The 14,421-nt window shown below is 38.1% G+C and overlaps 1 long non-coding RNA gene across 1 annotated transcript; it reads right to left on the bottom strand.

The window, feature by feature from the left end:
- Nucleotides 1-2,684: 2,684 nt before the first annotated feature.
- LOC136849896 (uncharacterized) lies at nucleotides 2,685-12,994 on the bottom strand. The gene is made up of 4 exons (XR_010856461.1): nucleotides 12,870-12,994; nucleotides 5,289-6,903; nucleotides 3,872-3,962; nucleotides 2,685-2,891 (listed from the first exon to the last, which is right to left on the bottom strand). It is a non-coding gene; the product is annotated as an uncharacterized lncRNA (long non-coding RNA).
- Nucleotides 12,995-14,421: the final 1,427 nt, after the last annotated feature.

A 14,421-nucleotide genomic window follows, 5' to 3' on the forward strand; every position in this document is an offset into this window, starting at 1 on the left:
TGACTTTGTATGTCAAATGTCTTGAAAATACTTAGTGTCCTAGTGAAAAATAAATTACTAGTTCTCAAGATGATTTTAATCTTCCCAGAAAGTCTACCTGTCGACGTAACACTGAGACGAATAAACCTTTTATACATAACTGAAAATACTTATTCATATGCCAAATATAACCTGGTCAAACTACGCCCCTTCAAAGAGCACTTTCGAACTGACTTATTCATATACCTAGGGTACCATTGTTACAACACCTGAATTCATTTAAGGTAACGCTTTGAATCTGAGTCTATTTACAGATTCATTGACCTATGATATTTTCGGAAGAAACAAATTATCCTCAAGTATGCATTCAATATGACTGAATCATTTACCTAAAGTATCATTATCAGTATTGCAAATGCCCCCTTAAAGTAACAGTGAAATTTAGAGTTCACTTCTCAAATTATTCATTTATAACACATTTGACAACAATACCAAACTGCCCTCAAAATAACACTTCAATTTGTAACCTCCCCATGCCAGCCTCAGTGTCTTGAAATATGCAGAAACGCCATGATAATAATGCTCTTGATAAAGTAATCTCTTCTAATAGATGTATGTTTCTTGTCAAGCAAGATGCATTATTTTCATGGCAAGCTTTGTACAAAACTCAGAGTATCATTTAAGCGTTTGAAAATAATGACAGGTTCTTCATCTGTCATCCCCCGTAGGAGGGTAGAGCCGTCAGTGCCCCTCATGTGGTGCACTGCAGGCATTACTTAAGGTTCTTTGCAACCCCTTTCGTTCCTTTTACTGTACCTCTTTCACATTCTCTCTCTTCCATCTTACTCACCATCCCCTCCTAACAATTGATTCATAGTGCAACCACGAGGTTTTCCTCCTGTTACACCTTTCAAACCTTTTACTCTCAATTTCCGTTTCAGCGCAGAATGACCTCACGGGTCCCAGTGCTTGGCCTTTGGCCTAAATTCTATATTCAATTCAATTCATGTCTTCAAATTTGAGATAAAACTAATACAACTAAATTCTGAAATACCTCCTGTCTTAACTGTGCAAGCGTGTCAATACTTCAGGATGCGTTCTCTCTCTTGTATTACACAGAGCCTTTCAGCAACCTAAGTTTTGAACTATTACAGAATTAATTCCAAAGGAAAAAAGATTTAAATAAAGAAATAAACTATGAATGAAGGCTACGAGGAATATATATAAGGAGCTTATCTCCAAGTCCCTACTGTGATGTAAGCTAGTTTAAGAGTAATATCTGTAAGAATCATCGAAGGAAAATAACAGAAATCATTTGTACTTTAGCCAAAAATATTAGCTATTCTATATTAACACCTCGCTGGTTTTACTCCACACAGCTATTCTTAACTATACTGACCACAGCGAAGATGTTCCATAAAAAATCAGTAATACCAATTAATTCTGGCTGATGACTTTTTGCTATTGATGATTTTTTAACTTCAGGACCATGTAAAAAAATAATAATCATAATCTACTATTGATCTCACGTAACCTTCATATCTAGGCAAGTGTGCAATGAACAATAACCTCCTGGATACTGCTAATCACAATTAAGTTGATGATAAAACTATCTTTAAACATACTTTCCTTCTCGATATATTTAAAATGTAGCCTTGACGACCTAATAGTTGATATTTTACTAATAATAAAATGACATTTTTATAATAAAATAAAGTTTTATATATACTTACCAAATAATTACAGAATGCTAAGTAATTACTTGGTATGTTACTTATATAAAAATTACATTTTTTATGATAAAATAAAGTTTTATATATACTTCCCAAGTAATTACAGAATGCTATATAGTTACTTAGTAAGTTACTTATATAAAAATTCACGTTTAATATTATATAAAGCCTGAAACATCCTTAGCTACCTGATCGATATTAAACTAATGAGAATTATAGGTAAAAATGTATACTGTACTGGAATGAACTGCGCTCCTTAGAAAGTCAAACGAGAACGTTATATCCTAAAACATAGCTGTATCAAAATCACAATATATTCAAGTTAAAAGAGAGAGAGAGAGAGATATGCATCCTGAGCTTTTTGATAGCCAGTCTACAACTTATGAATCTCAAGTCAAGGAAAAGTATGCATCCTGAAGCAAGCTAGATAGCTAATATATTAAAAACGAACACTGAATAACTATGTATCCGGATGCATTTAAGCCACTTATAATTGATATCAAACCGATACTAGATTCAAGTAAAAGCAAAACTATGTACCCTGAAACATACAGAACATTTGATAACTAATATTAAACTGATAAGAAATTTATATACAAAAATCTATGCGCCCTGAAAAATGCTGAGCTGATACTAGTCAATTTTAAACTTGTCCGAAATTGAAATAAAACTATCCTGAAATGTGCTAGTATTTGACATTAAATTTATGAATCTTACGTAGAAAAATCTATGTATTCTGAAGGATACTGAAGTACGCATAACTATTGTTAAACTCGTAAGAAAATGAAGTTGAAACTATATATCCAGAAATCCTGTGCTACTAAATAGTATATGTTGAATCGCAGTGGACTACCTCATGTCACAAAGACTCCTGCAGTTCCCATTTAGAAATTGTACAAGAACCAAAGCTGGGCTTGACTCAGTCTTGGGTGACCGGACACTATTATGACCCTAATTAAATTAAACCCTATAAATTTAACCCTGCCTTACTTTTAACAGTCAAAGGAGACAAGATTGCAATCTCTCTTCTAAGAAAATATGACACTTTCCAACACTTATTTCTTCCCATTTTGACTCATCATACAAATTTGGTCATTCAAACTGTAGTCGCCTCTTGAATTCCAAAGAGATGTTCCCTTCAGACTTGTCCCATTTTTGCTTGCATGTTGCAGACACTTCCTGAAGGAATGAGGAAGAAGTTAACAATACGTCACGTCCAGATCTTTTGGCTTACAAGTTAAACTAAAAGATAGTAATTCGTTATAAGCGGGCCCCAAACAACCTATATCTAGGTCCCTTTTTATGGAAATGGGGACACATGGGACAGGGTCTTCTAAGATCCGTACAAACGACATAAGTCTGTTATCAAGGACACCTTAATGAAATTTTATTTTTGTTTGTTTTGTTCACTGGTACAGTAAATACTGATTTAAAATTGGATTGCAATGCAAATTTCACTAAAAAAGAAAAAGGCTTCTCAGTGTAGTTTTCAGTTAGCAAAATGCAGTAAAAAGTTCCCTATATTTATCTGTATTATTAATATTGTTATTATTATTATTATTATTATTATTATTATTGCCAACTGTGCCTGGCTATAACATTTATAAAACCGTTTCCTACCTGTCTAATCTGTTTGAAAATAATCAAAGTACTCGCCTAGTTGGCTCAATTATTTCAAATAGAGAACCTTTACTGTTTTCACGATCTGTTCCTCATGGTACTTTTAAAAACTACACCATTCGGTATAATACACTAAAACTTACCCATAATTACAACGGAAATACAGAGAAAATTAAACTAGTCTTACGGAGCTTCAGAACTTTATAATGCTAAGACTTTACATATAAAACATGAATACTAAGATCTACCTTCCAGCTCATTTTGGTACTGTAAATGTAGTTACTTTATCAAAACGAATTAATTTTAAGAATATTCTAAGAGCTTTCGGGACTAATAGTCCACAAGCTTCAATTTCATTTTTCAACCTCACTGCCTCTTCGTTCTGTCCTTGGCCAGGTACTAAACATTAAATTGTATCATTTTGAATTTTATAAAAGAAACCTCTAAATCTTTAGTTTCGATTCGACTTAATCACCATTTCAATCTCAAGTCGTACATTTCCATCAAAGAAGCACATTTTATGTGCATCAAACACCTACCTTGGTTATCAGTATTATACAACTTCTTAGGAACATTTTCTTCAAAATTCGTCGATTATCATCTTCAAGAATTTTACGACCAGTGGATAGCCTGAAAGAATGGGAAAGAAGTTAATTAAATCAGGAAAAATATAGGTCTTTTGGAAACAAATTTTCCGGATATTAACCAGTAATATTTTATTCCTATCACGTCAGTAGAAAACTTGAGGGAAAATTCCCTGAACATTAAAATCAATAAAATTAACCTGAATTCTTGACTTAACTCAAGCATGCCACTAATAATGGTAGCCTTAATTCTTAACTCTATAAAAATATGGTGCAGACTTGATTCAACCCCAATGCCCAACGGCTCAAAAGTATTCCAGTGGTACTGTTGCCCCTACTGCCTGAATCAGGAAAAATGCACTGGACATGAAAGACAGCCCAGATATGTCAATAAACCTTACTCTGAATCGCTGCAAATGGCCTCCACATCAAAAGTTTCCCAGAAATAATGTGTCCTGCCTCGTAATCCTGCACAAATACCTTACACTTTAAAGGTGGTTTCATTCATAATCTAAGCCTGTCCTTCAGTTCGTTAACAATGCAGCTAAATAAGCAGTGATATCGTAATGATTCTATAGTAAAGGTCCAAAATTTTCTGAAGGGTAGTGTTTACTGAGTTGTGCACTACGTAGGTAGCTGGAATCTTAATAATAGCGAAACTACAGCAGAACGACTTAGCTTTAATTTTCTGTGTGTAGCAGTTAAATTTGTCAACACCCAAAAGTCTTTTTCTCCGGATTTATGCAAGGAAATCTTGCAAGACATACCAAAGATCCCTTCAGAACATCTTGTAACCAGTCACTTTTGTAAGTGACAAGCAAACAAATATCCTACCTGTGGCCATGAGCCACAAGTATTTTGAATTTGTGAGCTTTAGTCTAACCTTCTGAGAAACCAAGCGAACCATATCAATATGGTCCAATTGGTATGTTTTGGGTTGCTGAATCGAACTGAATTGAATACAGAGTTGAGGCCAAAGGTCAAGCACTGGGACCTATGAGAGTAGGTAAGTTTGAAAGGTGTAACAGGAGGTAAACCTCACAGTTCCACAATGAAATAATTATTAGGAGAGGGTGGACAGCAAGATGAAAGAAACATATGAATGGAGGTATAGTAAAAGGAACGAAAGGGGTTGCAGCTAGGAGCCGAAGGGACGCTGCAAAGAACTTTTAGTAATGCCTACAGTGCACCCCGTGAGGTGCACTGACGGCACTATCCCCTAACACCCATGGTTTACTATAGTTCCCTAATTCTCTGCTTTTGTGTTCAAATTTGTAGAATAAATAGGTACTAAAAGTGCTACACGCAATCTAAACACAGATTCATAAAAGCTTCAACACGATTTCAAACTCCTAAATATTTCAGTACTCACCCAAGAAATTCCAGGTCTTGACAGAACAAACCAGTAGTCTGGTTCCTCCTCCATCAAGCTTATGGGAGGCCCTCCTATCAACTCTCATTTGGTTCACCAAGCAGGCCATCTTTTTTTTTTTTTTTATAGTTGTCTTGATATAAACTATTACTGTCATTAAACCCTTAACGGTATTTTTACGCAACACTTTAGTTATCGGGAATACTTGCTGAATGGTCTGGTGCCTCTCGTGTTTTAAAAACTGATTTTTCTAATATCTTGATTGCAACCTGGATCCACTAATTCTCACAAATTTCTCTAAATTTCCTGCTTCATATCTCCAAGTCGCATAGATTAAATACTCCTATGCCACCTTTTCATATTTGTTCTTGACACATGATTAAATCCGTGGATGGCCGGTAACATTTCGTCAAGTTTTCATTTTTTATGCTGTTACTGAAACAGGCAGGTTTCTATTGCTAGTAACATATAAGTCCAAGTTCTTCGAATCAGTCTTTTTAATGTTCTGGTTTTCACTGGTTTTGTTAAAAACTGCAGTCTTGTGTAAAGCTGTTCCCACATTCTTGATTAATTTTACATTTCTCATCCTTTGGCAAGTGGTCAATGATATAAAATATCAGTTGCAATTAAAGTCTCAACCTGTGGTCTTTCTAACACTAATTGCTTTTGGACAATTGTATTATGTAGTATCTGGCAAGGCCTAGGCACTTGAAACTTAGCACACTCCAGTCATGGACAATGATTGCATACGTGGCTGGAGTAACTGTGGTTTAGGCCTATTAGCTATTTCCCTAGCCATTGGCTTACCCGCAGAATAATGGTTTGCCAGCTCTACTAACTGCCGGATACCACCCTGGGTCTTGCTGTTGCACTGCACAGGGATGCATTCACTTATATACTGGTGTTACCTTGCACTGGGGTTCAATCCACAGGTGGCGAGATCCACACTAGTGGCTATTGTTATCTTTCAATGGAGAGGGTTCACGAGGCCTTAAGATAATGTCCCAGGTGGCAGCATGCTATCCCCTGCTCTGTGGGATGAGTGGTCAGGGGGTTATACCCATGCTTGCCCTTCTGCAGCCTGGGTTCAAGCGGCTGTGGAAAGTCCATCTGTGGCTAACGGTCTAGGATCCCTGGGCAATCTGCTTTTTGCATTTGGAAGGCAAATAACTCCAGCGAGAGTAACCATCCGATGCGACTATTGTGAGACAATGAAGCTGTGGGTGGGGGGAAGCGTACTCAGTGAGAAAAGCAGAAGCTGAAAAATATCAGGTGGGGAGCACTTGCAGTTTGGCACACCTGATTTCTGTGTTCCTCACTTGTATTTGATTTCAGTGACCTTCCTTGAAATTATTACCTTTCATCTAACCTCTATTTTCTTCATGACAGAGTAATTCGGTGCCAGTCTATGTCATCATGTTTTTGTCCCTTTTTTCAGCAGTAGTAATTTTAACTTTTGTCTTCTCCCCATAATTTTTCTAAGCTGAAGGTATTTCTATTTTGTAAAAAATTCCATGCGTCGTAAATCGTCTTCTATCTGCTTTGTAAACCATCAGACTGCTTAGAGGTAGTTTAGCTTTCTTTCATTTCATCCAGAAAGTACTGTAGCAATAACCTGCAAAGGAAAACATCTCTTTAGAAAGAAAAAATTACTGAAAACGAAATGATAAAGCTTAAACCTTCCCCTAATGAGCTGAATAAGAGATAGTTCTACGTGCCTCTCGACCTTAGGCAGTGTAGTGTGGAATGTCAAGTGACAGACTGAACTGGGGAACAAATCCAATTGCAAACTATACTGTAAAATTGATATACTAATGGCAGATAACTAACAAACGTTTGTACATACTGGGAAAGGCAGACTGGAATGTCATTTGCAAGGGTTCTGCTCATTCTCCAAAATCAGGCAAACCTTACTCCTTTTACAATATAGCGCTCTGAGCAAATTGACTTTTTTTAATGCAGTGTTGTCAAATACTTGATGTCATACTTATCGAAAGCCAAAACAAATAACCATTCTTAGCATAATTACTGCACTGTTATGCCAAAACTCGTTACTTCGGATGTCAGTTGGTTACAAAAAGCTTTGAATTGAAGTGAATATAGAATTTAGGCCAAAGACCAAGCACTGGGGCCTATGAGGTCATTCTGCGCTGGAACGGAAATCGACAGTAATAGGTTTGAAAGGTGTATCAATTGTTAGGAGAGGGTGGAAAGTAAGATGGAAGAGAATATGAACGGAGGTACAGTAAAAGGAATGGAGAGGTAGCAGCTAGGGGCCGAAGGGACATTGAGTAATGCCCACAGTGCACCACTTGAGGAGCACTGACGGTACTACCCTCCTACGGGGGTAACAGGAGGAAAACCTTTTGCAGTTTCACTAAGAATCAATTGTTAGGAATGAAACGGGTTGTAACTAGGGGCCGAAGGGACGCTGCAAAGAACCTTAAGTAATGCCTACAGCTTACCGCGTGAGGTGCACTGACGGGGATTGGTAATAGTGGACCACGTGGAGAATTTCGCTATATGAGGGTATATTTGTTAGTTCTCTCTCTGTTGAGGTATTGGATTTACTAGTTTCTGAATTTCTCTATCTGGATTTTGCATCGGTAATCAAATCTAAGTTTTTTCTGATTTATTCAGTACCAATGACTTGATCGATCTAATGAAAAAAAAACTACTATCTTTATGGATATACTAAAACACTTTAATCGAAATGGCCGCAGACCCTGAAGTGAAGCGTCGTCTGTAAACAAAAAATTACCCACTTCAGTTATTTATTAGGAAAAAAGTTTCATACAAAAAAGATTACACAAGAATTGTACTGGTTATTATTATTATTCAGATGAACCCTATTCCTATGGAACAAGCCCACCAAAGGGGCCACTGACTGAATTCAAGATTCCAAAGAATATTATGGTGTTCATTAGAAAGTAATAGAAGGTAAAGGAAAACACATGAAAAAAGAGACGTCATTAGGCCGTAAGTACGTTTACGTGCAAAATGGGCGCCGTGTTTAGTACCAGCCCCTTGGGGATGTACGTTAAACAAAGTATTGACAGTAAATACAATAAACATTACGTTGTTTTGGATGTTGCGGCCTAATTGGCTTACGGCCGAAACGACCAGGACCGGAGTACTGGATGGTACAGAGAACAGATTACTTGATGGGATGTTCGGACCGGAAACGAACATTATCCGCACTGGCGATATGAATAACAAGGCATGAAAAGAATTTGACCGAAGCGTAAGTGGGTTTCTTCCACTAACATTCACACGTCCTTCCCGTCTCGCGCAAGACGAGAGACTAAGGAGCTACCTACCACCCAAACAGCCGAATCCTGATTCAGGTTACCTGACAAGTCACTACGGGCATGAAGTTTGCTAGCAGCTGGACTTTATTAGTTCATTACCGTCAAATCTTTTATATATATGGACGAATGAAATAAAACAAAAACCTGCAAGACCACATATCGGCCCAAAATAATGATTAAAAATTGTTGACGAATCGAAAAACGTCATTTGAAATTGTTCGATTCGAAGCTTCTAATGAAGGTATATACACCAGAGTTTTACAAACGAAATCCACTGACATGATTCTGGCTCCCCGCGAACGATCCTACGGACGTGTAAACGATTAGTTTCAATTTCCAGTGTGGAAGCCATTCACCTGTGATCACGGCTGCTCTCACAATTTAAAACGCAAGTTTCATTTTCGTTTTAAGTATCCATCAGATACTTAGTTCACTGTTACCTTAACTACAGAATAACAGATGAAATAATTTACGAATTCTTGATATTGCTTTAGCAAGTACTCGGCCGTCGAATAAACTTCGGTAACCCCCACCCTCCCACAGCTATGGGATATTTTCAAGAAACGAGCACTTAAAGGTTACTTTTTTTATTTAATCCAGGCACAATCAATTGAGATGGCAGCTGGTTCTTTGGCACATGACCTGAGATCGGAAAATAAATAATGTAATATACTGCACCTTGTTGCAATACGACAGAGACACTTTACAGAAACTATGAAAATACATACAATACATATTTTTAAAGTATACAATGGCCTCTCAGCTTCAAAGGTCTTCCTAATCTTCAAATATTTTTTCGAAGTTACAGAAGCCTAGATTTCATGACCACCATACTGCCTTTAAAATGGAAAACAGGGAGTATCTGCAAAATTGTCCTGGTGGGAAAAGGGTGAGATATGCCTCCTGCCTTGGGCTCTGTTTGAAACACTAATACACAGGTGGTGACTGCAGTTGCAGAATGATTCTTCGATGCTTTCTACCCTGGAAGTTCCCTAGCCACCTGGAGTTCCTCTCTCAGTTTCTCTATCTCACTCCATCCTGACCTCTTACTCTTACTCTAGCCACCACAAACAATGGGTGGCGGAACAGCTGTGAGGTTTAGTACTTGCTGTTGGGACAATCGTTTGCCGATTGTTCCCTCTGCAGAGATGGGTTGTTGTCTCCTTACTTTTTTTATTTTTTCTTTGAAGGAAAGTTGACGTCTGTCGCGTTGTCTCTGACAGTGGCAGTCGGGTTTGGCCGCTGGGTTGTATGCATGTGGTGCGAGTCAGGTTCCCGGCAGCCAGCTTTAGCAACATGGAGTCTTTGTTGGGGCGCAGCAGGTATTCCAGCTGGACCTGTTGGCCTCATCAGCTGAAGGATGGTGGGACAGCTAAACCACCGTGCCTATCTTCCGATGGATCTTCCTGTATAATGTGCAGACGTGCTGTTTCGACGTTTCTCCTGACTGCGTGTCATCTCTGATGATGACTGTGTTCCAGTTGAGCAGTTGGTGGCTGCTTTGGTGTCTTCACAGGAGTTCGTCTGGATGATGCATTCCTCCTTCTGGAACAGCTGGGGGCTGGCCTGTCGATGTCACATCTCCACGGAGATTGAGATTGTGTTTATCTGGGGTTTCTGGGTCCCGAGTGATTTCATGTTGTTGCTTTATCATTTGTTTGATTGTTTATGCTGCCTGTTTGTTTTTTTTTGGCAATGTCTGTTTATCTATTTACGCTGTCTGTATTGTTCTAGTAATTGATGTTATTTTGTGTATAATTATTCATTTCATTATTATTATAATTGGTGATGAGCAAGTGTATGGCTCTTGATGATTGGTTATCATTATTGGGGCGCCGTTGATAATTTGTGATGAGCAAGTGTATGGCTCTTAATGATGGTTGTATCATTACTGTTATTGGTGAGGGCAGCAAAAGTGCTGGCTCTCCCCATTGACAGAATTTTGTTTATTCATATATTTTGATGCTGCTGTTATTACTATATATTCGGGTTCTCTGACTGTCTAATGATTGTCTGTGCTGTCCAAATACCTGACTCACTTGTAAATTTTGTAAATAAATTAGTTTAAGGTAATTTATTTTGTTTCGTTCAGCTCCTTCCTCCTTTGTCTGCCTCAATTTCTGCCAGTCATTCCAGTTCCGATATTTTTTGTATTTAAAGAACCTGCTGAACCAAAAGTGGTTCATAACATTTGGACCCAAGGGCGTGATGATGGCTGTCGACCGTGACAGGATCGGTTCTGTTTTATCTGGATCCAATTTTGTGAATATTTTGCACTGGAGGAAAGAGAGCCGTGAGAGAGAGAGAGAGAGGGTGTGTGTGAAGTGTAAAAAAAAATGTTATTTTTTTTTCTGTTAGGGTCTCCAGGAGGTGTGAGGTTTAGTACCATGTGTTGGGACAATCGTTTGCCGATTGTTCCTGCAGATGCCCATTGTTGTCTCCTTACTTTTTTATTTTTCTTTGAAGGAAAAGTTGACGTCTGTCGCGTTGTCACTGACAGTGGCAGTCGGGTTTAGGGCATAGGACAGCGGGCTTAAAGGTTCCGACAGCAGCTTTAGGTGGGGGCGACATGGAGTCTTTTTGTTGGAGCAGCAGGTATTCCTTACCTGTTGGCCTCATCAGCTGAAGGATGGTGGGACAAATAAATCATAGCCTTCCTTCCGTGGATCTTCCTGGATAACAGCAGACGTGCTGTTTCGACGTTTCTCCTGTAATTCATCTGTGATGATGACTGTGTTCCCAGTTGAGCAGTTGGTGGCTGCTTTGGTGTCTTCACCCTGGAGTTCGTCCATGATTGCATTCATCCTTCTTGACAGCTGGGTCTGTCGTCCTTTCCGAACCACTTATCTCCACGGAGATTGAGATTGTGTTTATCGCGATGTTGACCTGCTCGTCCTCTTCAGGCTGATTTCATGTTGACCGCTTTATCATTTGTTTGATTGTTTATGCTGCCTGTTTGTTTATTGGCAATGTCTGTTTATCTATTTACGCTGTCTGTATTGTTCTAGTAATTGATGTTATTTTGGTATAATTATTCATTTCATTATTATTATAATTGGTGATGAGCAAGTGTATGGCTCTTGATGATGGTTATCATTATTATTATTGGTGATGAGCAAGTGTATGGCTCTTAATGATGGTTGTATCATTACTGTTATTGGTGAGGAGCAAGTGTATGGCTCTGTATTGACGAATTTTGTTTATTCATATATTTTGATGCTGCTGTTATTACTATATATTCGGGGTTCTCTGACTGTCTAATGATTGTCTGTGCTGTCCAAATACCTGACTCACTTGTAAATTTTGTAAATAAATTAGTTTAAGGTAATTTATTTTGTTTCTGGAGTTCAGCTCCTTCCTCCTTTGTCTGCCTCAATTTCTGATGGGTCATTCCAGTTCCGATATTTTTGTATTTAAAGAACCTGCTGAACCAAAAGTGGTTCATAACAATAGCAATTATACAACAGCCCACCACTGTTGGGCGCCAAATAAACGAGTATAATGTGTTACTGCTGGTTTTAAAGCCACAAACAAAACAACTCTCACCCCTGATCTTCAATGGTTGCTGGAGACCTGGGTAAAATCCATAATATCGCCAATCACAGCACGAAACAAAACCACAAAACAAAAGTCTTGATGCAATGAAGAAACCCTCCACCAACAACGAAAATACCAAAAAAAAATGACAAAAATGCATGCACCATCAATTTTACCGGTATCCAAGACAAAAAAAAAAAAAAAAAAGCTCAGCGGAACTTAATTAATGGCGAACTATCCTGCCCGTTCACTTTCAAGGTTGGACCTCAACACAATCAATCAAGACTTCCTTTGGCAAAACCTGAAAAACTCCCTGACAGACAGACAGACAGCGCCGTAAATATGAACTCCAATTTTTAACCAACCACTCACAACTTCCTAATCAAAATATTTTTTCACTTACAGCTCTCTCTCTCTCTCTCTAAAATGGAAAACAGCAGTATCACAAAACGTTGTGAAATGCTAGATACAAACAAATTTATTCATCCCTCTATAGAGTCACATTTGCAGTATCTGCAAAACCAGTAGTAAGGCATGGTAAAACTGCAGTACCTACCATTTTTCTCAGTTTTGTACTTTTGCAGATACTACAGTCTTCCTTTTTAGGGCAACATACCCCCTAAGAAGGGCATTTTCAACATAGCCGAGGGTTATTCAAACCTCTAACGACTGCAGAATCAAGATTATCCCCCAAGAAAGTACGGAAAAATAGAGTGAAATGGCTTGCCCTTACCGTATTTCTGTTCTTTTCGTTAACGCTTGTTTACAATTACACCTTCCCGTCTCTGTTTTCTGAACAACACTGAGTCTGGCAACGTACTAAGGATAGAAATTGCTTGACCAATCAGAGGCCTACACCACACCCCGTGTTTCCATCGCCCCCTTTCATTGGCTGAAAGCTTTGGTTTTCGCAAATTGTCTTCGTAAACGACTGCCTATTGGCTGGTGAGACGAAAACCCATTTTCATCAAAATATGTTTCTACAAGGATCCTTACTACCGTTAGTATTAAGTACAAAAACGGATTTGATAGGTAAATGCATGGGATCTTTCCTAGAAGTGACACCCCCCAAATTTTAGACAACGACCCCTAAAAAATATCAGTCCTAGATAACGACCCCCGAGCCTTGTTGGACTTTGGGGTCACTACTGGGAAAGTTGAGTCATAAGCCTATGGAGACTACAAGTGGCTTAGAATTCAAGACCCGATTTCTAGCCAATAGGCCTAACAGAACTCTCCTTCTTCTGGCAGTAAAAAGCAATATTTCATAATTCGGTATGGCATTTATTATCCCCAAAAATTGGGTCAAAGTTCAACTGGCAAATTGCACCATGGGTGCAACTGCAAGCCCAACACTAAACCGTGGAAAAAAAAACTTGTAAAAAAAAAAGGAAAAGTATTATTACTAAAAGTTAAATTATCACGGAACACTCACCTATAACTGCACTTATATGTGGTTGGTATGACCTCCATGACTGCTGGCACAATCTGACAAAACTGTGACACTAACCTGACACAACTCAACTGACACATTTAAAACCTCGTTCCTTAATGAATATTAAAATACGAAACCCTTTTCTGACATAAAGAAGACTTTATCATAAGAAAGCCATTTTTAACAAAGTCTTTTATCATAGAAAGCCTTTTTTAACAAACTTTTTTATAAGAAAGCCTTTTTTATCTAAGAAAGCCTCAAACTCTTTTTATCATAAAAAAGCCTTTTTTAACACAAGGAAGGCTTTTTATCATATGAAAGCCTTTTTTAAGTTTTTTTCAAAGAAAGCACTTTATTTATAAGAAAGTCTTTTTGTTTACATAAGAAGGACTTTTTTAACATAAAGCCCTTTTTATCATCAAGTCTTCTTTGACATGTGTAAGCAATTTTTTAACACAATAAAGCCTTTTTTATATATATATAAAAAAAATTTCCTTGCCTTGACATGTCTCACTGATTTATGGAAATTATTTCCAACCTGGTTCAGAGGTAAAAGATAAGAGAGCCTACAGAAGTCAGGCACTCTGCTTGGACATACATACATATGCCCCTATTGCTTGGGACCACATAGGAGGGTAGTGCTGTCAGTGCACCTCATGCGGCGCACTGTAGGCATTACTAAAGGTTCTTTGCAGCATTCCTTTGGCACCCCAGCTGCAACTCATTTCATTCATTTTGCTATACCTCCATTTTTATTCTCTTCCATCTTATTTTCCAACCTCTCCAAAGAGCCTTAAGTAACGCAGTGCACTGACGGCACTAGTCCCATATGAGGTCTAATAAGGGTGCG

The sequence above is a fragment of the Macrobrachium rosenbergii genome, chromosome 21 (assembly GCF_040412425.1).
Source record: "Macrobrachium rosenbergii isolate ZJJX-2024 chromosome 21, ASM4041242v1, whole genome shotgun sequence".
NCBI lineage: Eukaryota > Metazoa > Arthropoda > Malacostraca > Decapoda > Palaemonidae > Macrobrachium > Macrobrachium rosenbergii.